The sequence below is a fragment of the Nomascus leucogenys genome, chromosome 4, assembly GCF_006542625.1.
Source record: "Nomascus leucogenys isolate Asia chromosome 4, Asia_NLE_v1, whole genome shotgun sequence".
In the NCBI taxonomy this organism is placed as follows: domain Eukaryota; kingdom Metazoa; phylum Chordata; class Mammalia; order Primates; family Hylobatidae; genus Nomascus; species Nomascus leucogenys.
The window spans coordinates 61,284,651-61,309,582 of record NC_044384.1 but is presented as its reverse complement, the minus strand read 5'-3'; the positions used below and the strand labels follow the sequence as shown (position 1 = coordinate 61,309,582).

The 24,932-nt window shown below is 35.5% G+C and overlaps 1 pseudogene across 1 annotated transcript; it reads right to left on the bottom strand.

Moving 5' to 3' along the window:
- Positions 1–21,126: 21,126 nt before the first annotated feature.
- LOC100582579 lies at positions 21,127–23,997 on the bottom strand (annotated as a pseudogene). Its single transcript, XR_178138.2, has one exon. The product of XR_178138.2 is annotated as a 5'-3' exoribonuclease 2 pseudogene (transcript).
- Between the last annotated feature and the right edge of the window lie 935 nt (positions 23,998–24,932).

The following is a 24,932-nucleotide window of genomic DNA, read 5'->3' as shown; positions in this document are numbered from 1 at the left end:
TCATGTTTTGAGGGTTGAGGAAACAAATGAGTTTTCCAATTCTGCCACTTTTCCCCTTTGTATTTTCTCTTTTATTTTTTGTCTCCATAAGGAACTATCCAGTGGACCTAAGTAACCTCTGGTCAGGCACTCAGAGCTTCTGGGGAAGAAGAGAGGTTTGAGGCCTATAGGTTTGAGAAGAGTGGCAGAGGAATGCCATCTGTGCAGCCTGTGGTGTGCAAGGTGCTGCTTAGAATGGAGCCTTCCAAAGACACTGGCCCATTCACCACATTTCAGCCCAAAGGTGGAAACTCACTCTTACAGTCACCTTTTGAAGGTCCTTCAGGGCAGGTCTCTTGGGACAGTGCAGGGTTAAGTGTTGGTGAAAATGATTTTTTAAAATCTTGTTTATTAACTGGAGGCTGATGAAACAATAGGACATTTTTCCAGCTTGGTTTTACTGATATGCAGGCTTTTTCCCTTAGAGGGATATATAGGTTAGGGAAGAAAATCTGAATTGGATTTATTTTGCTCGACATCTGCCGGTTTACAGCTACTGCTGTAAGAGGGGGCTTTGATAGACAATAGCCGGGGACAATTCCTCCACCTTCATGCCCGAGCTTCCAGCTAGTCTCATGGGGAAAGCTAGTAATAAGTTCTCAGATTGGGCTGGAGAAGAGAGGATACTTCTCTGTCACATAAAATATTAATTTAGAAGTTGATCAAGGCGGTTCAGTTGCAAACCCGCTTCTCATCACTTGAAATGTATGTCTTAGCTGCTGCTATTTTTTTTTAAAGTCACAGAGAACTACCATGGATACTGACAAAAATTCTTTTTGTTTATGCACAGCAGGGTTTCAGCCTTTTAAAGATCTCTTCCTTTGATCATCCATATAACCTTTATATACACATCACCCCAAAATTAAGTTAAAAAAGGAAGCAGACCACTAAAAATAACCCGAGACCATGCAGTCTTAGCAGGGAGATGAAAGTGGCCCACGATAGGGATTACAGCAGTGGCGGAGCTCTCTTTATTATCGAAACACTTCTGGAGGTGACAAGGCCTGGTTGTAAAATGTCTATTTTCCCATATTTTCCAGTCTCAAAAGCTCCCTGGTTCCAGGGGAAGAAATCAGTTCTGAATGAGGGAAATGGTCTTTGGCTTTCTACCATTTATCTTTTATCCTTTTCTTTCTCATTTCTCTATTTTTGACCTTTTGCATGTCTCTCTTCTACACAGAAACACGTACACACACACGCATGCACATACACATACATGCACACACGTCCACACCCCACACATGAATAAACCTTAGATTTGGATTTTTACTGTGTATTCATGGCTTTTACTGATAATTTGTATGTTGTTGTGGTATTAATGTAGTAATATTTCTTGGCAACAGGTGATATCATCTGAGAACTCCTGTAGGTATGGATCACGCTCTGTTTTTTCCAGACCTCTTTGGTTTTGGTATAACCTAATGCAATCTGCCATTTCTTTATTGGGCTATTATAATTAATCATCAGACAGGACTAAAAAGGGACAGGCATGTGGAAATCCAGAAAGGTTGAAAGAAGGGCTGAATACACGGAGATTCTCTATTTCATATAGCTAATTCCAATAATCAGTGTTCTAATTAGTGATCTTGCTAATTCTTTCTTGTTTAACCAATTATAAAAAAGGTGCTAAACTTGGGTCTCGATTATAAAATACAAGATGTGTGTAATATAAGATAACTCATAATATTCAAGCTGAGCATTACTTGGTCATCACAACATTAATAAAAAAGGGTTGTTTTACTTAAAACATTGTTGTTCTTGGTCAAGGGAGGCTAAAAAGAAATCTAAGAAATAAATGCATTGATTGAAGTCTGTAATAGAGGTGGTTGAGAAAAGAACCTCTTCTAATAATAATAAGATGGATTCCTAAATGGTAGGAAAAGGGTATAACATAATGTAAAAATAAATTAGGTATAAATATTTATTATGTCAGAGAAGAAAAATAGTATGTGAAATACAATATAAACTTTAGAAGAGCAAGAACTTTCTTGGGATCATCGTTGATTAATGTAAATAAAATCAAACACAATTTCATCATTTCTTTTTAATTGAATGTTAGTGAAATGAAGAAGAGTTTCCAATTGGAATTAGAAAGATTTTCCTAGATTTTATGAAGAAACAGCAAGCAATGCTTTCACATAATACAAAATCCTTAAGGAAATATGTTAAATTCCCTTCAAGAAACAGCTGGATATCCCAAAATTTGTTGAGTTTTTACAGTTTATAAATAAAAAGTTTTTTAAAACTTAAAACATATTACAGAAAGCTTTTTACATTTTCCTTCTGTGTAAAATGCTGTAATGTTAGGGTTTAATTTTTATTCTTGGATTGTGCAAAGAAGCTGTTGACCTTGGTTGTCATTCTACAGAAATTTTATGTAATTTGCAAAGTAGAATAATGATTGTCATTCAAATTGTAATGTTGAGATTCTTCTATAGTATTTTCAGAGGAAAGAAACATTCAACAACTGAATGTTTTCATTGTAAATGTGACTTTCACTGAGATGGGTTTCATTCATCGTCAGTGTATAGAGTCTTTTACTTGCTAGGTTTAGGTAGATTTGAAAAAAAAAAAAAACAAAAAGAGAGTTTTAATAAAGAAGTAACAGAAAAGATATTTTTTCATTATTAATACACAAAGCTCTTAAAATCATTTAGTGCCAAAACCACGAAGAAATGCCTACTCCATATTGAACAGGTTTGTCTAAATGAGCACAAATGAGAAAGTAATTCTTAGTTGTTATACTCTTTAATTTCATTAACTATGACTATCTCTGGCTCCAAGTTTAGTATTTTGGATTTCTGTTGATTCTATGTTAAATTGTGTAAAGCATATGTAAGAATGATAATAATTTTCATTTTATGACGGTGAAAGCAGCCCTTGCAAAACCCAGAAAATATACTCCTACTTCTCCGTGAGTTCTCTTTCAACTGAGATTGAAAAACAGAAAAGATAAAAACCTTTTGCAAGGCTTTCACTGATTGGAGAGATGTTTGAGGACTGAGGAAGAGGATTTTAGGCAAAGTAGCTGGAACAGATATAGGCTATTCATTGAGCAATCCGGAGAGCTGTGTCCAAATCATAGTCCCTCATTGTAGTCTGATCTTTCACTTTCTGAGTTGGGGATTATAATTCTGGTGTTGGAGTGAAGGTAATTTAGTGATGACATTTACAGCTCCATTGATCGCCAGAGTTTATTTGTAAGACATGACTGACTTGGCAGCTGTTCACAGTTTATTCTGGGTAGGTCCTTCAGAATAGGCTCAGTAGCAAAAAAGAATATATTTATAGTCCCTTTACGGAGAGAGTGTATCAGTTAGGCTTAGCTAGGTTATACTCTGGTAGCAAAAAGCCCCAAGTTTCAGCACCCTAAAATGGCTCTAAAGTTGCTACTTGGGTTGAGAGTGATGAGTGGTTAAGTTTAGATGGAAAGGGTCCTAGAACAAATCAGGGGCAGCAAGACTCAGAGCTGCAAAGTGGCCATAGGTGCACTTTTCTCCTGGGGCCACTGGGATGACATTTTGCTTCACTCTGTTACTCATCAGGAGCGTAAAAAAGTAATCCAAAGTTTCATTGTCATTTTTGCTTAAAATACTTTAGGGGTCAATGGAAATATAATGGTGATGACTAGGGAAACATTTTTGACTATCATATACCTTTCACATGTGTTCCTCAGAGCTAGTTCCAAGACAAGATGCATTACCTCTATCTTCCAGGACTTCAATTTTCTCTACTGTATTATACTACTCATAGTTTACTACATAGTTTATGTTATAGTAAGACTATGTGATAGCCAAGCCTCCTACTCTAACTAGTAAGGTACATATCTGGTTAATAATGATCTTCAATAAATATTGAATTGTGATAATATTTTGTGATAGTATTAACTACATTTACAGAAACAGTTTTTATTTCTTCTCCTGGTAGAATTTTTTCAGAGACGGGGTTTCACCATGTTGCCCAAGCTGGTCTTGAACTCCTGAGCTCAGGCAATCCACCTGCCTCGGCCTCCCAAAATGCTAGGATTACAGGCGTGAGCTACTGTGCCCGGCCTCAGTTGACAAATAATTTTTTAAACAGCTCTATTAAAGTATAATTTCTTTACTATAGAATCCAATCCCAGTAAACAAACCAAATTTGAATCCAGTTTTAGGACAGTCTATCACTCTCAAAACTTCCCTTGTGTCCATTTGCAATCAATCGCTGCTCCCACCCCCAACCCCAGGCAACCACTGATGTGCTTTTGGTTTCTCTGAACTTGTTTTTAAACAAAACCCTTAAATTTATGATTTAAATAAAATCATACAATATCTAGTTTTTACGATCTCTTTCAAGGTTTATCCATACTGCAGCACATAGCAGTAGTTTGTTACTTTTTATTGTTAGTATAATTCCATTTTATCTATGTACATACCAGTCGATAGACATTCAGATTGTTTCCAGTTTTTGGCTATTATGAATACCTAGGCTATGAATATTCATGTAGAAGTCTTTAGGGACAAATGCTTTTATTTTTCTTGGCTAGAGACCTAGGATTGAAATTGTTGTGTTATATGACATATTTACGCTTCACACTTTTAAAAGAAACCACCAAACTGTTTTTTAAAGAGGCTGTACCATTTTGTATTTTCACCAGCAATGTATGAGAGTTTCAGTTTTTCAGCATCATTGCCAGCACTTGATGTTGCCAGTGTTTCTGATTAGAGATATTCTACTGTGTGTGTACAATGGTATATGTTCGTGATTTTAATTTTTTGTGCAATAACTAATGATGATGAGTATCTTTCCATGGGTTTATTAGCTATCCACATATCTTCTTTGGTGAATGTCTATTCCATTCTTTTGCCCATTTGTTTTTTAACTAGGTGATTTTTTTGTTATTGAATTGTAAGAGCTTTTGTTTTTCCTTAAATATATTCTTTCAGATATATGATTTACAATTATTTTCTCCTGTCCTGTAGCTTGTCTTTTCATTTTCTTAATGATGTCATTTGAAGATTGAGTTTTAAATTTTGATAAGGTACAATTTATTTCAAATTTTAAATCTTTATGCCATGGATCATGTTTTTGATGTCTTATTAAAGATATTTTTTTTTTAACTAAGACTGTGTTCTCTCACAAGTTTTATAACTTATTCCTTACATTTAGGCCTACAATTCATTTTGTGTTACTTTGGTCTGTGGTGTGTGGGGGTGTGTGAGGAAAGGATATAATGTGAGGTAACAGTGTGAGTTCTTTTATTTTGTACATGAATATCCTGTTGTTCTTTAGAAAGTTACCTTTTAAACAATATCTAGTCTTCTAATCCTTGAATATGGACTAGTTCTCCATTTTTTAAGATGATCTTAAATTTTGCTCTATGAAAAAACTCTTTTATAGTTTTCAGAGGTTTGTCTTAACCTTCTGTTAACTTTTTTCTAAATACTTCATTTTCTGATGACATGCAAATGTAATTGCTTCCTTAATTGCATCTTCATTGCTTGTATGCAGACTTTCAACTGCTTTTTGTGCATTGATATTGTATTCTGTGATCTTCCAAACTTATTAGTTATAGAAGTTTTTAAAGTTGTAGATTCCTTAGGGTTTTCTGTCTATACAATCATGGTATTTGCAACATGATGAGAGTAGACAATGTGGCCTCGTTTCCAAACTTCTTTCACCATTAAGTATGATGTTAGCTATAAGTTTTTCATAGATTTTCTTTATCATGTTGAAGAATTTCCTTTCCGTTCTTACTTTATTGAGTGTTTTTATCTTGAAAGGATGTTGGATTTTGTCATATGTATTTTCTGAATTGATAGAGAGATCATGGGGCTTTTGTCCTCATATCTATTAATATAAAATATGGTACATCACACTAATTAATTTTCAGATGTTAAACCAACCTTGCCTTCCTGGGAGAACTCCTAGGAGAACTTGGTCAAGGTGTGTGTTCTGTTTCATATATTTCTGGATTTGTCCTGCTAATATTTTATAAAGGATTTTTGTGTCTGTATTTATGAGAGATATTGGTTTGTAATTTTTACTTTAAAAAGTCTTTCTCTACTACCAAAAGTGATCTATAGAGTTAATGCAATTTCTATGAAAATGCCAGTGACATTCTTCATTTTTCATAGAGAAAAACCCCTGAATTTATATAGAACCACAAAAGACCCCAAATAGCCAGAGCAATCCTGAGCAGAAAGAAACAAAGCTGGAAGCATTGCAATACCTTATTTCAAAATATACTATAAATCTATAGTAGTAACATATAGTACTGGCACAAATACAGACACATAGAACAATGGGACAGAATAGAGAATCCAGAAATAAACCCATGCAATTACAGCCAACTGATTTTTCATAAAGGCATCTTTGTCAAAAGGTGAGTGATATGTCAATTACGCTGTATACATGAATCAAAATATCACATGTACCACAGAAATATGTACAATAAATATGTATCAATTAAAAAAATGAAAATTAAGGAAGTCTTTAGTTTTGTTATCATGGAAATACTGGCTCAATAAATAAGTTAGAACATTTTTTCTCTTTTCCTAATTTCTGAAAGCATTTGTTTAGGGTTGGTAATATTTTTTCCTTAAATATTTGGTAGGGAATCAGTCTGGGTCAGGGCTTTTCTTTCTGGGAAATTTTAAAATTACTTATTTAATTTCTTTACTTGATAAACATCTGTATGTGTTTTCCATTTCCTTTCCTTTTTTTTTTTTTTTTTTTTTTTTTGAGACAGAGTTTCCTTCTTGTTGCCCAGGCTAAAGTGCAATGGCACAGTCTTGGCTCACTGCAGCCTCTACCTCCCAGGTTCAAGTGATTTTCCTGCCCCAGCCTCCTGAGTAGCTGGGATTACAGGTGCCCACCACCATGCCCAGCTAATTTTTTTTGTTTTTGTATTTTTAGTAGAGCTGGCATTTTGCCATATTGGCCAGGCTGGTCTTGAACTCTTGGCCTCAGGTGATCCACCTGCCTCGGCCTCCCAAAGTGTTGGGATTACAGGTGTGAGTCACTGTGCCCAGCCTCCATTTCCTTTTGATAACATTTTGATAACCCCTGTAAAAATTTGCTGATTTCATCTAAGTTGAATAGTTTGTTGGCATAAAGTTGTCCATAATAGTCCCTTAAAATACTTTTAATTTATTTAGGGTCTTAGGGATAGCCCTTTTTTTCTTTCGGTAATTTTGTCTTTTGTCTTTTCTTTCTTTCTTTTTTTCTTTTTCAATCTAGTTAAGGTTTATCAATTTTGTTGAACTTTTCAAAGAGCCAACTTTTGGTTTATTAATTTCCTCTATTGTTTTTCTGTTTTCTATTTCATTGTTTTCCACTCCAATTTTATTTTCTTCCTTCTACTTACTTTGTGCATCACTTGTTCTTCTTTTTTTTGGCTTCCTGAAGTGGAAATTTAGATTTTTTTAGCTCTTTCTTCCTTTCTAATATAAACATATAAAGTGATAAGTTTTCTTTAGATACTCTATTCAATGAATTTGGATATGTTGTACACTATTTTCATTAATTTTATAGTTTAAAATTTAATTTTGATATCTTCTTTGACCTATTTGCTACTTAAAAGTGTGTTCTTTATTTTCCAAATATGTGAGAATTTGCTGTGTTTCCCTCTTTTGTTGATTTCTAATTTAAATAAATTGAATTCAGAATACATGTTTTGTATAATTTCATTATTTTGATTATGGACTAAGACATAGCCTATTTTTGCGAATGTTTCATGTGCATTTAAAAAGAAAGAATATTCTTCTATTTTGGGGTAAAATATTCTGTATATTTCAGTTAGGTCAAATAGGTTGGTAGTCTTCTATATTCTTGATTTTCTGCTTAGTTGTTCTATCAGCTTTTGAAATTACTAAAACCTATAGCTATAGGTTGTTGTCTATTTCTCCATTTAGTTCTCTTATTTTTCTGCTTTATATATTTGTAGGCTCTGTTGTTAGGTGCATACACATTTATAATTATTATATCTTGCTGATGTATATAGTAACCCTTTTATAATTATGAAATATCCTTCTTTTTTCTACTTCTTCATTTTGGACCTATTTGTGTCTTTGAATCTAAATAATGCCTTTTATATATAGCATACAGTTAGATCTTAGTTTTCAAATCCAATTTGTCAATCTCTGCCTTTTGATTGAAATGTTTAGTCCATTCACATTTAATGTAATTGTTGTTTGGTTACATTTATATATGTCACTTTGATATTTGTTTTCTATATGTTTCATGTCGCTTTTTGTTATTCTGTTCCTTCCCTATCGTCTTCTTTGTGTTAAATAAAGAATATTTAAGGTTCCATTATACTTTGGAATTTTTATCTATATATTTTTAATTAAAACATAATTCCTCTAAAGTTTATAATATGCATTTTTATTTTTTGTAATCTCCTTTAAGTAAACACTGGCTTATTTTAGTAAGATATATTAACTCTTATTTACTATAGCTTATTTCCTTTCCCTTCCTTTGTTCTACTATTTTTATACATATTATGTTAATTATGTTATAAACTCAACAATACATTGTTATAATTTTGACTTTGAACATTTTTATCTATTTAAAAAATCAAAATAATTAATGAAAAAATATACGTTATTTAATATTTTTCCATAGATACCATTTCTGGTGCTCTTCATTCCTTCTTTTGCATTCAAGTTATCATATGGTATTTTTTTTCAGGCTGAAACAATTCCTTTAGAATTTCTTATAAGATACATCTTTTACCAACAAATTATTTTGCTTTTGTTCTGTCTTTTTTCACATTCTTTTTTTAAAGATAGTTTTGTTACATATAGAATTGTTGGTTGACAGGTTTTTTTTTTTATTCTTCCTTTTGGAAGATTGATTATGTCATTCCAATTCCTTTAAGCCTCTATTTTTTTCTGTTGAGAAATCAGCTCTTAATCATATTGTTGCTCTCCATACATTATAAGTTGGTTTGTTTTTCAGTAGTTTCACTAAGATATGCCTAGGCTTGGATGTCTGTGTTTATTTTACCCAGAGTTCACTAGACTCTTGGATCTTTAGATATATGTGTTTTTCATCTAATTTAGAAAGTTTTGGGCTGTAATTTCTTACCATTTTTGTGGATCTATTTTGACATTTATTCAGAATACTTTGTGGTTCTGCTCATTAAATTTTTTTTTCCCTTTTTGTTCTTTGGATTGGAAAGTTTATATTGATTGATCTTTCAGCTAATTCTCTTCTGCCATCTCAAATCCACTTTTGAGCCCATATAGTAAAACTTTCATTTCAGTTATATAAATTGCAAACTATAGAATTTTTATTTCTTTTTATAGTTTTAATTCCTCTTTTGTGAATTCCTGTTGATTGATTCATTATGATTATACTTTTGTTTAATTGCTTTGATGTATTTCTCTGCTAAATTCAATATCTGGATCCAACTAAAGTTAACTTATAGTGAGTATGGTTCACACTTTCTTGTTTTTTATGACTCATTTTCTTTTGTTAAGAACTGAATATTTTAGGTAATATGTTATCTCACCTCTAGATTATGTTTTGTTTTTCTGAAATTTTTCCTTTCTGTTTTTCTTTTTAGTACCTTGTATTGACTTACAATGCAAAATCTGTCTCCCTCCCATCGTATATCCAATGATACTTCCACATTTTATTACCCTGGCTTCATAGTTTTAAAATTTTAATTGCTCAGTTTTTAAATTTAAATTTAAAATTTTATTCCAGGCTGCCTTAGAAAGTCCAAATTTGGTCTGAGCACAGTTGCTCATTCTTGTAATCCTAGTATTTTGGGAGACAGAGGCAGGAGGATTGCTTGAGCTCAAGAGTCTGAGACTAGCCTGGGAAACATAGTGAAGGTCTGTCTCTACAGAAAATACATTAAAAAATAATTAGTTGGTTTCAGTGATGTGTGCCTGTAGTCCCAGTTACTGAGGTGGCTGAGATCAGAGAATCACTTGAGCCTGGGAAGTCAAGGTGACAGTGAGCTATGATTGAGCCACGGTATTCCAGCCTGGGTGACAGACTGAGACCCTGTCTCGAAAAACAAACAAACAAAAACACCCAAGAAAGTACAAGTTTGGATAGCTTAGAGGTTAGGCAATTATGGAAACATAATATGTTCAAACATTTCTAGCCAGTAAGGCTTCTACTATCTTTCAGTTGATCTTGTTGTGGGCTTGGGGGCATATTGAAAGTTAGCTAGTTCTCCAATCTCTTTTAGCTTTTAACTTCTGCCCAGATTGCTTGAGTCTTTCTAATGAATGCAGTAGTAGTTCTCCAGTCAGCAAGGGATCTGGGAGAGTTACATAACCTTTCTATGTTTTCTCACTTTCAGGTTCTCCCAATTAAATCACTGGCTGATCCATGCTTGCCCAATCCAGGAGTGTAACTTCAGGCTAGTAAAGCTGCAGGTTTCCCTAGTTTGTTTTCTTCTAACTTTGCCATCTTTAACTGACAAAACCGTAAGTTTCCTTCCTGCTCTCCCAAGTTAATGCCACATCCCCTCTGGGAGTAAAACTGAGGCTTTTTTAAGTTAACCCCACCTGATAAAGCTATTTGTTTGCTTTTGGTAACTGATCTGAGGTGGGGGCTGACACCAACTACTATTGTTCTTAACCAAAGTTTCAGTAGTTTTTCAAGAATAAAACTTCTCAATTTGTCATCTGGCTTGATAGATTTTAAGAGCCCTGACATGATTGTATTTGTTCAGTTTGTGTGTGTGTGTGTATATTTTTGTGCATATGTATCTATTTATATATATATTTTTTGTGTATATAATTATCTATATTTTGTGTATATATCTATATATACAGAAAATATGTATATATTGTGTATATATATCTATATGTATGTATTGTGTATATATCTCTATATATGCACAATATTATGTATATCTCTCTCTATATGTATATATTGTGTATATATACACAATATTTTGTATATGTACACAAAACATTTTGTGTACATATCTGTATATACATAAAATATGTATATATTGTATATATCTATATGTATATATTGTATATATATCTATATACACAAAATACATAATACAATATATAAATAAATAAATATACACAAAAGTGAATATTAAAATATATATATATACTTTTTAGTGGGTGGGAAGGATTAATCAACTTCCCACTACTATAGCTGTAAGTCCCTAATTGCCTGTTTTAAAGATAGCAATATGCTTTAATAAAAAGCTTTTTTTAAAGCTTTAAACAAAATTTTATTTATTTTTTTACAGTTAGTAATACATTGTCTTTGGGGAATAATTCTATAACTATCACTGTGTTGGACTTTTGACAACATGAAATCTATTTCATCCAAAGGCTATAATGGTGCTCTTATTCTTAAATTTAAGAATGATAAAAATCAACAAGTTTAGAAAGTACTTTTAAAGAAACACAGACACTGGAACCCCCTGGCATATATGACTATATGATGTAGACAGAGGTGGCAAATTCTCTGTTGATTATTTCCATTTATCTTTTTTTTTTTTTTTTTTTTTGGGATGGAGTCTTGCTCTGTCACCCAGGCTGGAGTGCAGTGGTGTGATCTTGGCTCACTGCAAACTCCGCCTCCTGGGTTCATGCCACTCTCCTGCCTCAACCTCCCGAGTAGCTGGGACTACAGGCGCCTGCCACCACTCCCGGCTATTTTTTTGTATTTTTAGTAGAGACGGGGTTTCACCGTGCTATCCAGGATGGTCTCGATCTCCTGACCTCGTGATCTGCCCTCCTTGGCCTCCCAAAGTACTGGGATTACAGGCATGAGCCACCGTGCCTGGCCTCCATTCATCTTTTAAAAGAAATTAATCCAAATCCAGCTTAGAAATCTTAAGTTTGAATGAGCAGGAAATAAAAGGGGGTGTGAGAAGCTGCTAAGGAAGAAGTGACAGTAATTTCCATGTCTCCTAACTCAATAAAAAATACCAATTGTATGCATACACATTAAATTTAAGTCTAGTTGTTAGTGGGTGAAAATATCAATGTTTTCTAAAACTAGGCTACATGCTTTATGGGTCAACGTTATGAAAGGAAAACACTTGTGAAAATAAGCCATACAGTAAAAAATCTATCTAGTCATTTAGAAATGGGTAAATATGTATCTTATTCACTCAGCTATAGAAACATGGTATAATGAATATAATTAGTAATAAGAATAAAATTGTCCTTAAATGTCTTTATGTGTGTGTTTAAAACCAGATAATATAGAGTTAAATAATGAGGCAGTCGTCACACACACACACACACACACGCATTCATTGTGGGAGATGGAATTTTTTAAAGTATAATTTTCTTTTTATCCTCAATAGATTAATAAAAACATCATAATTTGAGTAACTTTTATAGAGGCTTAATTGAGAACTTGATGTTATCCAATGAGTAGCCCAATAATTATTTCTTTTTCTGAACCTAAATATCACTTACTATCTCCTATTAATTGTATGTCTAATTTTTAAGTAAGAAACATATTAGCTCTAGTAATCTGGGCAGTGATTTTTTTACTTTTAGAAATGCATCTAATTTTCAATTGGATTGATGGGAAAATATTTTATATTATTTCCTGATATTTACTATAGAAATTTGTCTTCTCAAGAACTTATTGCTCAAGTCTGCTTAGGTTTGGGATAATCTTTTTTATATGGTCTTATCAATTCAACTATTGGATCCTGCATCAATATTCTCTGTTCATTGGAAGGTTTTCAAGTATATTTGTTGAATAATTGATGAATATACCACTGTATTTATTAGAAGAAACTATACAAAATTGCCAATATTTGGCCATTTTTGACCTACAAAAATGTTAAGTTTGTAATGTTTAACGTAGAACCCGTTAATGATGAGCAGGCAGCATTCCTACTTGGGTCTCTCAGGTTTTCCTTCATTCAGAGGCTACAATGTTGTTCCTTACCCTTGTTTGTTTCTCATTTTCCTTTTCTCTCAAATTCTTACCTTTCACATGTAGCTTACCTTAGACCTGCTAAAATTACCCTTTTTTCCCCTAGGTATACATAGCTATAAATGAAACGATTCATTTACAATCTCACAATAGAAAAATCAAACCTTTACTTGAACATAATATGAATGTCTTAAGATTAATATATTCTGTGTATATTTGTAAAGCATCTTCTCTACTGAATTTCTTATTATGTATATAATGTATATTTAAACCTGTGCTATCTATCTGACATTTTATATTCCTTGGGGGAAGGCCTTCTTCTATTGACTCAATCTGCACAGTGACTACTACAATCAGTCAAGATCTTTAAGTGTCTACTAAATGTCCAGGAATATACCAGGGCAATGTATGTAGAGTTGACAGAGCTGCTTAATGGAAGTAGAGAAGCGGTACCATGCAGTCCTGCCTCAGCCCCTGGAGTTTAAAATTTGTATGATCTAGTTGAGATAGAGTATGTAATGACATGAGAATATACACCCACAAAAAGTTGTTTTGGATGAGAGACATTTTTTTGGAAATTTCTCAGGGATTGACTATTATAAGAATGTGGGTTTCTGGGAAGTTACAGAAAAGAAGTCAGCATTTCTATTATGAAAAAGTCAGATTTCAAGGAAAAGGAAGCTTCTGCTGTCCAGTAAACTCACTGGCCACCATCTGGCTCTGTTCATTAAAAGAGTAATCCAAGCAGGGCAACCTGCTGGTTACAGCAAAGGTTGGAGCCCAGTGGGTTTCAGGGGCTTAGCAGGAGGTAAGCAGTCACAATTCATGTTCCCAGACACCTGAGGTCAAAGAGGGATGTGTTCTGTCAATATCCTCTGGAAGATGCCCGCTGCCATGGGGTCAGAGTAATGCTCTTGGAAGTTTGTGGTTTTCTTACAGACAAAATTTAAAAGAGGGCTGTGAAGGGACAACTTTGGCTGTGAGAGACAGAAGATCAGTGTGAAGCTTGATCTGATTGGAGGAATTTGTGGTGTTCTCATTTTTACCATTTTAAAATTTGTGTGAGGGTATTTCACTTAATTTCTTGCTAGAAGAAATAATACATATGATAATGTCTATAAATATATGTGTGGTATACTGAAAACATTGAAATTTTGAGTTGGATGATGCATTTGAATTATAGTTTCATTTCTTGGTAACTCTGCACTTTAGGTGTCAATAAATGTTTCTGAAGCTTAGTTTTCTTACAGCTTTGAAAGGTCTTATTTACTTCACTGAGTTGAGTGAGATCCTATGAGTTATTTATGTAAAAGACTGTGTAAGCAATGAGAGATATGTATGTTAGTCATCTTTAATACAGTCTAGAGAATTTACCAGGGGTTTGTAGAAAGTAGAATCAATGATTTGTTACTGCGCTCAAAAGTGGATGGCAATATTTTTCAGTTATACTGTTATAATTCTTGGTGGTATGAGAATGAAAATGTAGTTATTGTAGATCTGCTTAATTAGTTCATACTTTGACACTTCCCACTTTCCCTACCAACATCCACTGGAAAATTATAGTGATAGGATAAAACATTTTCTCATTGGTAATTGGAACAGCACACAACATTAATTTAGTTTGGTTCAAATGAACAGTTTTGAGTTTCTAATTTAGTGTCACAAGTTACATCAAGAGTGAGTCAGTATTTTGAATGGAGACATTGTACATACAAGAGTCCATTATTAAAATTCAAATAATGCAATGGTGGGAGGAATAACAAAATAACCTGTGATATGTAGATAATTAACACTTTATGCAAAAGAAATAAGGTTCAGGATGATATCATCCTTATAACTTAGGCACATTTTTACCATTTTATATAGTGTTTGTTAACCTAAACCCTAATTTTTTGAAGTCATTAAAATAGAATGATAATTTGATGATATTCTAGTATGATCATTTTCATTTTGAAAGAATAATACATAACAGCTTAATATAATTTTATCTTAACAGTTATCAGAGAAACATGGATCAATCGCAGCAACATCTAAAAGAGATTTTACTAATTAGAAAGAAAGAGAAAGTTTCATTAAAGTTTCTTCAATCCAAAGGTCTAATTCATAAACATTCTGTTACTTTTCTCATATATTCTCTCTAAGTGAGTAATAAGTTCAGCAAGACTTAGAGCAATACTAATTAAAAATCTGAAGGTGTTAGGAAAACAACCAAAATCAAATTTAGTATGATATTGACTGAACATGATAAAACACATTTTTGTCAACAAACTCAGTGGAATAGCATAAGAGAAGTTCGGCTTAAAATTTCCTTATCTGTGAATTTTACTTCTGCTAGCCCTACTTCCCTTCTCTATTTCTCTTTCTGGCAAAAACACTTGGAATATTACCCATACCTGTTTCTCTCTTCATCTTCCATTTTTTTTCTTCATCCACTGCAGTCTAGTTACTGGTCCTACTATGCTAACTTTTATCGAATCAATATTTGCTGAGCACTGTGCTAAGCAAGTTATGTACATTATCATTCATTCCTTACAGCAGTCCAGGGGTAGATGTTAGAAATTCCATGTTTCTTATACTGAAATTACTCCAGAAATGGTCACTTGGTTAGTTAGGACTGCTTAATAACTAATGAGGGAAGCAAACTCAAACTGTCTTAAGTCAGTTTGAGTGCAGGATTTATGTTGGTTTCTGACAGGTCAGGAACCTCCCTTTCTCTCTCTTGAGGCAGCTCTTTGTGTGTTGTCTTCATTATGAAGCAGGAACTCTCCACTCAGTAGCAAATACAATATTAGATCTAAACTTACATTTTACCAATTACCAATCAGTGAAAAGGGAGTGCCTAGATTCTAGAAACGGGTTCAGATCTGACTTTTATTGGTCAGGCGTGTATTATGTCCTATCGATGAAAACACAGGAGACCTTTGTGACACGGGCTAAGCAAAGTTTATTAAATAAGACAGCAAAACATGATCCACACAATAAAAGTTGGTGAATTGGAACTTTTGTTTTTCATTCTAGTTTACATCTATGCAGCATGATACTGATGAAAACTCATGCTTTGTTGTGACTTTCTCCTTTGACCCTACAATTTCAATTTAAGAACAATTTTGTTTTCGTTTTTGTTTTTTTTTGGTGTGGGGGGTGCCAGTGGCTACCAGATGTTGGGTAGACATTAAGCAGAACAGAGTTATGTTCCATTTTCACCAACACTTGGTAAAGTCAGTTTTTAAATTTTAGCCATTCTTTTTTTTTTTATTATTATACTTTAGCTTTTAGGGTACATGTGCACAATGTGCAGGTTTGTTACATATGTATCCATGTGCCGTATTGGTTTGCTGAACCCATTAACTCGTCACTTAGCATTAGGTATATCTCCTAATGCTGTCCCTCCCCCCTCCCCCCAACCCACAGCAGTCCCCGGAGTGTGATGTTCCCCTTCCTGTGTCCATGAGTTCTCATTGTTCAATTCCCACCTATGAGTGAGAACATGTGGTGTTTGGTTTCTTGTCCTTGCGATAGTTTACTGAGAATGATGTTTTCCAGTTTCATCCATGTCCCTACAAAGGACACAAACTCATCATTTTTTATGGATGCATAGTATTCCATGGTGTATATGTGCCACATTTTCTTAATCCAGTCTATCGTTGTTGGACATTTGGGTTGGTTCCAAGTCTTTGCTATTGTGAATAGTGCCGCAACAAACATATGTGTGCATGTGTCTTTATAGCAGCATGATTTATAGTCCTTTGGGTATATACCCAGTAATGGGATGAATTTTAGCCATTCTTTTAGGTGTGTAGTGGTTTTCCATTGTGGTCTTAATTTCCCTTTTCCTAATGATTAATGATATTAAGCATATTTTCATGTGCTTATTTGACATCCATGTATCTTCTTTGGTAAAGGTCCATTCAGAGCTTTTTCCCATTAAAGATTGGGTTGTTTGTTTTCTTTTTATTGAGTTTTGAGGGTTCTTTGCATAGCTTTTTTGTCAGATATGTTATTTGCAGAGATATTCTTTCAGTTTGTTGTTTTCATTTTTAACAGTGCTCTTTGGAAGTTCTGTAGTTTTAGTTCTTACATTTAGGTCTGTCACCCATTTTGAGTCAATTTTTGTATATGAGGCAATGTATGGATTGAAGTAGTTTTTCCCCCACCCTTTGGCTACAGATATCCAATTGTTCTAGTACCATTTGTTGAAAAGACTATCCATTCTACACAGACTTCCTTTACATCTCTGCAAAAAATATTGACCATTGTTATGAATGGAATTATTTCTCTCCAAATTCCGTATGTTGAAGCCCTAACTCCCAAAGTGATTGTTGTTGAAGGGAGGGTCTTTAAGGAGGTAATTAAGCTTAAAAGAAGTTATAAGGTCGGGACTCCCTGATCTAGTAGGCCTAGTATCCTTAGAAGAAGGGAAAGAGACACCAGAAAATTCTCTCTCCTCTTGAGCACTGAGGAAAAGGCCATGTAAAGAAACAGTGAGAAGGTGGCCGCCTGCAAGCCGGGCATAAAAGCCTCACCAGAAACCAAGGCTGCTGACCCCTTGATCTTGGACTTCCAACCTCCAGTACTGTGATAAAGTAAATTTCTGTTGTTTAAGTCACTTGATCTGTGGTACCTCATTATGGCAACTCTAGCTGACTAATGCAATCATACATGTATGGGTCTATTTCTGCACAGTCCATTGATCTATTTGTTTGTTTTAACACCAATCCCACAATGTCTTGATGATCGCAGTTTTATAGCAAATCTTTATTTTAGGAAATGTAAGCCCCCAATTTGTTATTATTTTTCAAGGTTGTTTCACTATTCTAGTTTCTTTGCATTTCTAAATACATTTTATATCACCTTCCTATTTTTAAAAGAGTGTTTAAAAGAAGACAATTGTTAAGAGTTAAGATCTATATAGATGGAAATGAAGTCTTTTTTTTTTTTTTTTTTTTTTTGAGACGGAGTCTCGCTCTGTCGCCCAGGCTGGAGTGCAGTGGCGCGATCTCGGCTCACTGCAAGCTCCACCTCCCGGGTTCACGCCATTCTCCTGCCTCAGCCTCCCGAGCAGCTGGGACTACAGGCACCCGCCACCGCGCCCAGCTAATTTTGGTATTTTGTAGTAGAGACGGGGTTTCACTGTGTTAGCCAGGATGGTCTCGATCTCCTGACCTTGTGATCCACTTGCCTCGGCCTCTTAAAGTGCTGGGATTACAGGCGTGAGCCACCGCGCCCGGCCTTGGAAACAAAGCCATTTTTAAAGAAGATTTATAAAACTTATAATTTCAGGGTAAATTAGTGAAAAATCTGATTTTGATACTGTCTTTGTGTTCTTTAAGATAGTTCCCAGGCTATTACATCAATTTAATCAAGTTTTTAAAAGTTTGTCATTAAGGAAAACTATTACAGACCTCTGAAATTTCAGCAGTAAAATTTTGACATGGGAATTGATCTTATTCTTGAGATATTCTTTATTGCCTCTGATTTTATGTATAGTGTTTATATTACCTAGTATATTGTCTTGTTAACAGTTTATGCATTTTACTCTAATTATGTTCATTTGGTAACCTTATCTATTTTAAAACTTCACAAATTTTTGGTAGCAATAACGAGATCTATTTTTTACACTTGTGTATATATATATAAACAAGATAGGCAAATAGACTCTTTTTTTTTTCTTTGAGATGGAGTCTCACTCTGTCACCCAGGCTGGCATGCAGTGGCGCGATCTCGGCTCACTGCAACCTCCACCTCCCGGGTTCAAGTGATTCTCTGCCTCAGTCTTCCGAGTAGCTGAGATTACAGGTGCCTGCCACCATGCCCAGCGAATTTTTTGTATTTTTAGTAGAGATGGGGTTTCACTATCTTGGCCAGGCTGGCTTTGAACTCCTGACCTTGTGATCCACCCGCCTCAGCCTATAATAAAAAAATATGTAGTTAAAAAGTGCAAAAGGTAGTGTCACAGTTGGGTTTTTTTCTTTTAGTAGAAAGTTTGATTCTTTTTCAGTTTATTGAAAACCTCAACAAAAAGAACATGAACAAGAAATATCATTGTCTTGTCTCCCTACTTCTTTTGGTTAGTAAGTTTCCAATTGTCCACCTTAAATAAAATACATTATAATGTGGGGTTCCGGGTTTATTTGTCAGTTAGACTTGTATTGTTTATAAAATAAAATATAATATTATACTATTTCTTATAGATATTATTTTAAATAGGCCCATACATTTTCTGTAAAATTAGAATAATGCAATATCAGTCCTCTGCATTTCTGACGATGAATGACCGTGATGATGACCAAGGATGAAGACCTAATTGGCTTAAGTAAAAATGAAGAATTTGGTAGAAAGCTATTGGCTTATGTCATGAAAGTAAAGGAAAAGTTGATTTAGGAAAAAAAGAAATCTGGGAGATTGCAGAGACTTGGCAGCAGCCATTTTTGGACTTCCTTCTGGAATACCTATCTCCAAGGATACCCAGCTCCAGCAATTCTAAGGCTCTGCATGTCTGTGTTCCTCAGTTTAAATGAGACAGAATATGATTGACTGCTTTGGTTGGGTCTGTACTCCTGGAGAAATCACCTATGGCTCAGGGAACAGGGTCACACATCAGAAGCATCCTGATGACCTGCTTCTCTGAATCAGGCTCATTCTCAAGAAGGGATGCACATGATCTGGGCAGTCACACCCAAAGTTATCTGTTACTGCATGAGGCTTGAAGGAGATAAGTGACTGTGAGAAACACACATTTACTCATCCAAACCCGAAGAATTAACTCAGAGACATGAAGAACAGTGGAAGTGAGACTTTTCACGGTGGTCTTGCAAGATTGGGTGTCTGGTAGGCAGGCACATCTGGGGCAGTTACAGCAGGTAAGTTATCTCCCAGCACACAAGTCCCTCTCCCAGTTCCTCATTGGTTGAGTACTATGGGGTTACAATCCTCCCAGACATTGCCTAAGTCTCATTATCTTCCTCTTATAAAGTTATACCCTGGTCCCCTTCCCTGCTTAAGTTTGGATTTCCCAATACCAAAACTGTCTTCTCTTTTATGGGCTGACGCCTTCTGTACATTCTGTTCACTTATTGTGACTTTCTAGGAGCATGAGCTGTGTGGTTTGTTACATCTGCAGGGTGGCTGCCAGTACTTAGATTTATTATGCCTTGAAAATGGACCATTAGAAACGTTTTCTCATAGTAACTGGACCAGGGTCATGTTGCTCCCTCTGCCCTAGATGCGTGAACTTGGACATGACATTCAGCCTTCTCCAGGATTATCACCTCCTAGGGTAGGGCTCGAACGCTGGGCCTGACCCTTCTGTTCACAGCCCTCAGAGCATTTCATCACAGTTACAGAATACTGCATAGTGTGTATTAACTTATAATTGACAAAGTTCTAATTCACTTGTATTATTATTCAATCCTTACAGAAATTATACAAGATACATATTTTACCCATTTTTTTTTTAATCATGAGGACATAGGGAAGTCACAGAGCTAGTGAACAGCAGAGTCTGAAGTCAATCCAATGCTCAGTTCAGAGCTCTTTTCACAGGTATATGGGCAACGATTCAGTAGGGCAGTTTTTTGTGTACAATCTTTCAGAAAACATGTTTTTGTGTGTATGCCTGAATAAAAAATCTGCCTAAAAAGTCTGAAAAAAAAATCCTTTTAGATGAGGCAAGTACTCCTTTGTATCTGGCTGGATCAGTCTAATTACCTTATAATGTGTTAATAGCTTTTTTTTTTTAGAGTTTTAAAAGTTTAACTTTATTTTTTTTTACTAAAGTCCAGAAATTTCTGTAAGACAAGTACATTAATGAAATGTTTCCAAAGAAATACTGAACAATATATACTCTAGTTTGCTGAGGGTTCCAGCTCAAGAGTTCAAACCTAATTCTTGTGCAATAAAAATCAGCATGGATCTTAGATGATCTAGAATACACTGTGTTTTGAAATCCACAGCTGGTTTCATCTTTAACCATTATGAAAAACCAGTACTCCTATTCCATCAAATGTGTTTTATAAGCAATAATAAATTCAGATCCACTGTATTATGCAACATATATCTTTGGAAAGCAACATAAACAGTGAGATCAGATCAGTAGAAATATACACAGTTAAAGGAAATACACAAAGTACTGTAGTTTTATTAAAAACTACTACTTGAGAAAGAAATCTTTCCACAAATGGCATAAAACTGTAGAATGATGAAAGGATTTGGGAAAGCTTTACAAAAGCTTAATTTCAATTGTATCTTCCTGAGGGTGGTGGCAAAGGATATTTCCTTCCTTCTCTGTGATATCCCTGTCTCCCTCCAAGATCATCTCGTCTGGGTGGATACCCACCAGGCCCAGCTAGCATCTGGTACTGGTTTGGCTGGAAGGCTGCATTCTGGGTTTGCAGCATCCGTTTCCATGGGAGCAGAGGTTCAGCCCCAATGCCTCCGTCAAACCTTTGCTGCTGGAAAAGGGGAGGAGGACCTTGCCAGGAATCCTGGGGCCTCATATTTGACATAAGTTTTGGAATCTGGGCTTGTCCTCTCAAAAGCGGCCTGTATAAGTTTCCCTGATAAGTCGCAGGTGGTGGTGCAGCATTGCTGTAAATGCCAGTTCCTGAGCCTCTTGGCATAACATGGCCCAAAGTCCTGAAGCCTGCCTGATCCAGGTGTACAGGCCTCCGGTCACAGTTAAAGCCAAGCTGAGGCTTCCACTGCTGTCCGTTGCTGGATTTTTCCCAGTCACTAGGTTTCAGTACTGCTGCTAGCTTTCTTGCTCCTGGAAGCATTACAGCTTTAAAAATATAATCTTCAGCAAACTGTGGGTCTTTAAAATTAATACTGACTACAGTGTTCTATGTCAGATCCCTTAACATAGGAACAGGAGAACATACTATTTGATCTGGAAGAATGGCTTCTTCATCCAGAGAAAACTTTCCTTGAATCCCATGACATAGTTCAGGGGTACATCCACTGGCTCTGTGGAACCTGTCTGGTACAGCTCTAAAATGAAGTCATGGAGTGGGTGATGTTTCCCCACAAATAAGACATCACCTCCAAGGCTGTTTCTTCTGGTCTCTTCTGTAGTGAAGTCTGGGTATACCTCTTCTAGGGCAGCTCGTAGCCTTCGCTCATCCATGAATGGCAAGAGAGAAACACCTTGCCATGCATATTTCTTCCCATTCAAATCAATAGCAAAATCTTCAGGATGGAAGTCAATTATACTAGAATCAGGGTCACTCATGAGCTTCCGCCATGATGGAGGAAGAAAATTACCACTTGCAGCTGGAAAAACTCCCATAAGTTGTTCCAGTGGTTTAAACGGTTTTGTACCCTTCTCAAAATCAGATGGCACGTCTGCAATGCCTTCAAAGTCTGAAGCAAATGGCGCATAATGAAATGGATAATACCACTTCCAGGAAGCACAGCCCTGATAATAATATCTAAGAACCCAGCAAAGTCCTTCAACGTACGAATGCACAACTTTCTGACGGAATTTCTCATCAGCTGCATCCACGTCAAATTTGTTCTTGTAGTACCGCTGCTTCCAGCCAGCTTCCCATAACCTGACGTTATCCTCTGGCTCAGGTTCACTGTCACTGTCTTCTGCTTTTCGCTTAATTCCTCCCATTAGAGATGGGGAGCCATCAGATATGAAACTCGTATTAGGAGATATTGAAGGACTAGAGTTATTCTGCATCCTCATTTCATAGGCTGCTTGTCTCGGATTACTGGCTACTTGAGAACCTGGTGAATTTCTTGAACCCAAGGCATGAGGAGTTAATATTCCACTAGGAGTGAAGGTTGGTTGATCTCTCTTCATTCTCTTTCTTTTTTCTTTCTGTCATCTTCTAAAACTGCCCTCATCATCCTTTCTCTTTTTAAAAATGCTATCCTCAACTTCACCAACTGCTAACATGATCATCTGTACTCTTTGCAGATTGACATAACCACTGTCAGTAAGGTAACCCCAGTTTTGTGTGCCACATTTTTGTATATGTTGACCAAACGGTCAATTGCATTTTCCCTAATCTCTACCGATGGCAAATGAGGGAGGAAGTCATTTCCCACAAAGAAGCACATGAAAACCCAGTCATCAATGCTCCTCTCAACATCGAATGTGAATGGTAGGCTGGCCATTGTGAGTTCTCTTTCCAGATACGCACGAAGAACATTAAGCCAAAGGAAGATAAACTCTCCTTCTGCACAAGGAAGACTATCGGCAAGTTCATCATGCTTTCTCTTCTTTTCTCTTGGCAAACCTTCACAATCTTTAACCTCATGTCCAAACTGATTACAAAGACCACATGGTTCGGGCTTGTTTGGTTTGAATTCTTCTCTAATAATGGTAAAGTTTGGTTCGTGTGTGGCAAGGCTAAGCATAATGAGACCAGCATCTGCTCTACATAAACAATGATGAGTATTTGGGTCATGGTTAGGCTGGGCTCTTGGCCTTCTAATGTAATCCATGACTTTATGTTCTCTTTCACCGGGAGCACTAGCATCAGATAAAATAACTGTCAAATTTTTCCACCCAGGGTCATTATTTAAACAATCAGCTATGTAATAGTGAAGGCATTTAGCAAGATTGTCTATGAATTCAGTTCCTGGTGTAATACAGTTGCTGTCAAATCTTTCTTTTATTTCTTCTGGAGGAAGAAAGCCATCTTTTGCCAATATTTCTTCCCTGACTCACTGCTTCTCGACTGCTGCTTCTATTCCTTCTTTTGATGCCTTGAACCTCCTTGAACGCTGCTTGTTCATTTTAGCACGTGGTGCCACTCCATCTATTGCCATGTAGAGAAGTCGTCTTGGTCTTACAATACTGAAAAGCCTGTCAATGTACTCAAAAACTGCAACCAGCATTTCATCTTCATTTTTTGGTGCTGGTTTGTCTTCAGGATGAGTACAGGGATGGATGATTCCATTCATATCCAAATACAGATTATCAAACTCCACATCATTTGGATTAGGTTTACTGGCATCAACTGGAATCTTTACACCATTGCGTTGTTTTGGCTTCTTTTCCACGCAGTTGACTATGATGGACGGGTACTTTTGTCTGAGCCAGCAGAAGAACGCCAGGACTCCCATAGCGGCACACGGCTGGAGGCGGCAGCTGACTGGCTGACGAGCATAACCAAAGAGCGTGTTAATAGCTTATTTGCTACTAAAAGTGGCTGATCCTTCCACCAGTTGGCCATTCAGATATTTATACCATATCCTTACTTACTATAATTTTCCCCTGAGGAAACATCAGAATAAGTTTTTGGTGTGCTTATTTTGCTTGCTGGTGTATTAACAATTAAAAATATGACATGAAGTGTAAATAAGCATTTATTTAGTACTTACTACATTCCAGGAATATGCTAAACTTAAAGTTAAAAGGTGGAAAAAGATATTCTATGCAAATGGACACCAAAAGTAAGCAGGAGTAGCTATTCTTATATCAGACAAAACAAACTTTAAAGCAACAGCAGTTAAAAAAGATAAAGAGGGACATCATTATATATTAATAAAAAAACTAGTTCAACAGGAAAATATCACAATTCTAAATATATTTGCACCTAACACTGTTGCTCCAAAATTTATAAAACAATTACTACTAGACCTAAGAAATGAGATAGACAGCAACACAATAATAGTGAGGGGCTTCACTACTCCACTGACAACACTGGACAGGTCACCAAGACAGAAAGTCAACAAAGAAACAATGGACTTAAACTGTACCCTAGAAAAAATGGACCTAACAGATATTTACAGAACATTCTACCCAACAACTGCAGAATATACATTGTATTCATTAGCACATGGAACATTCTCCAAGATAGACCATATGATAGGCCACAAAACAAGTCTCAACAAATTTAAGAAAATTGAAATTATAGCAAGTACTCTGTCAGACCACAGTGGAATAAAATTGGAAACCAGCTCCAAAAGGAACCCTCAAAACCATGCAAAGACATGGAAATTAAATAACCTGCTCCTGAATGATCACTGGGTGAACAATGAAATCAAAATGGAAATTT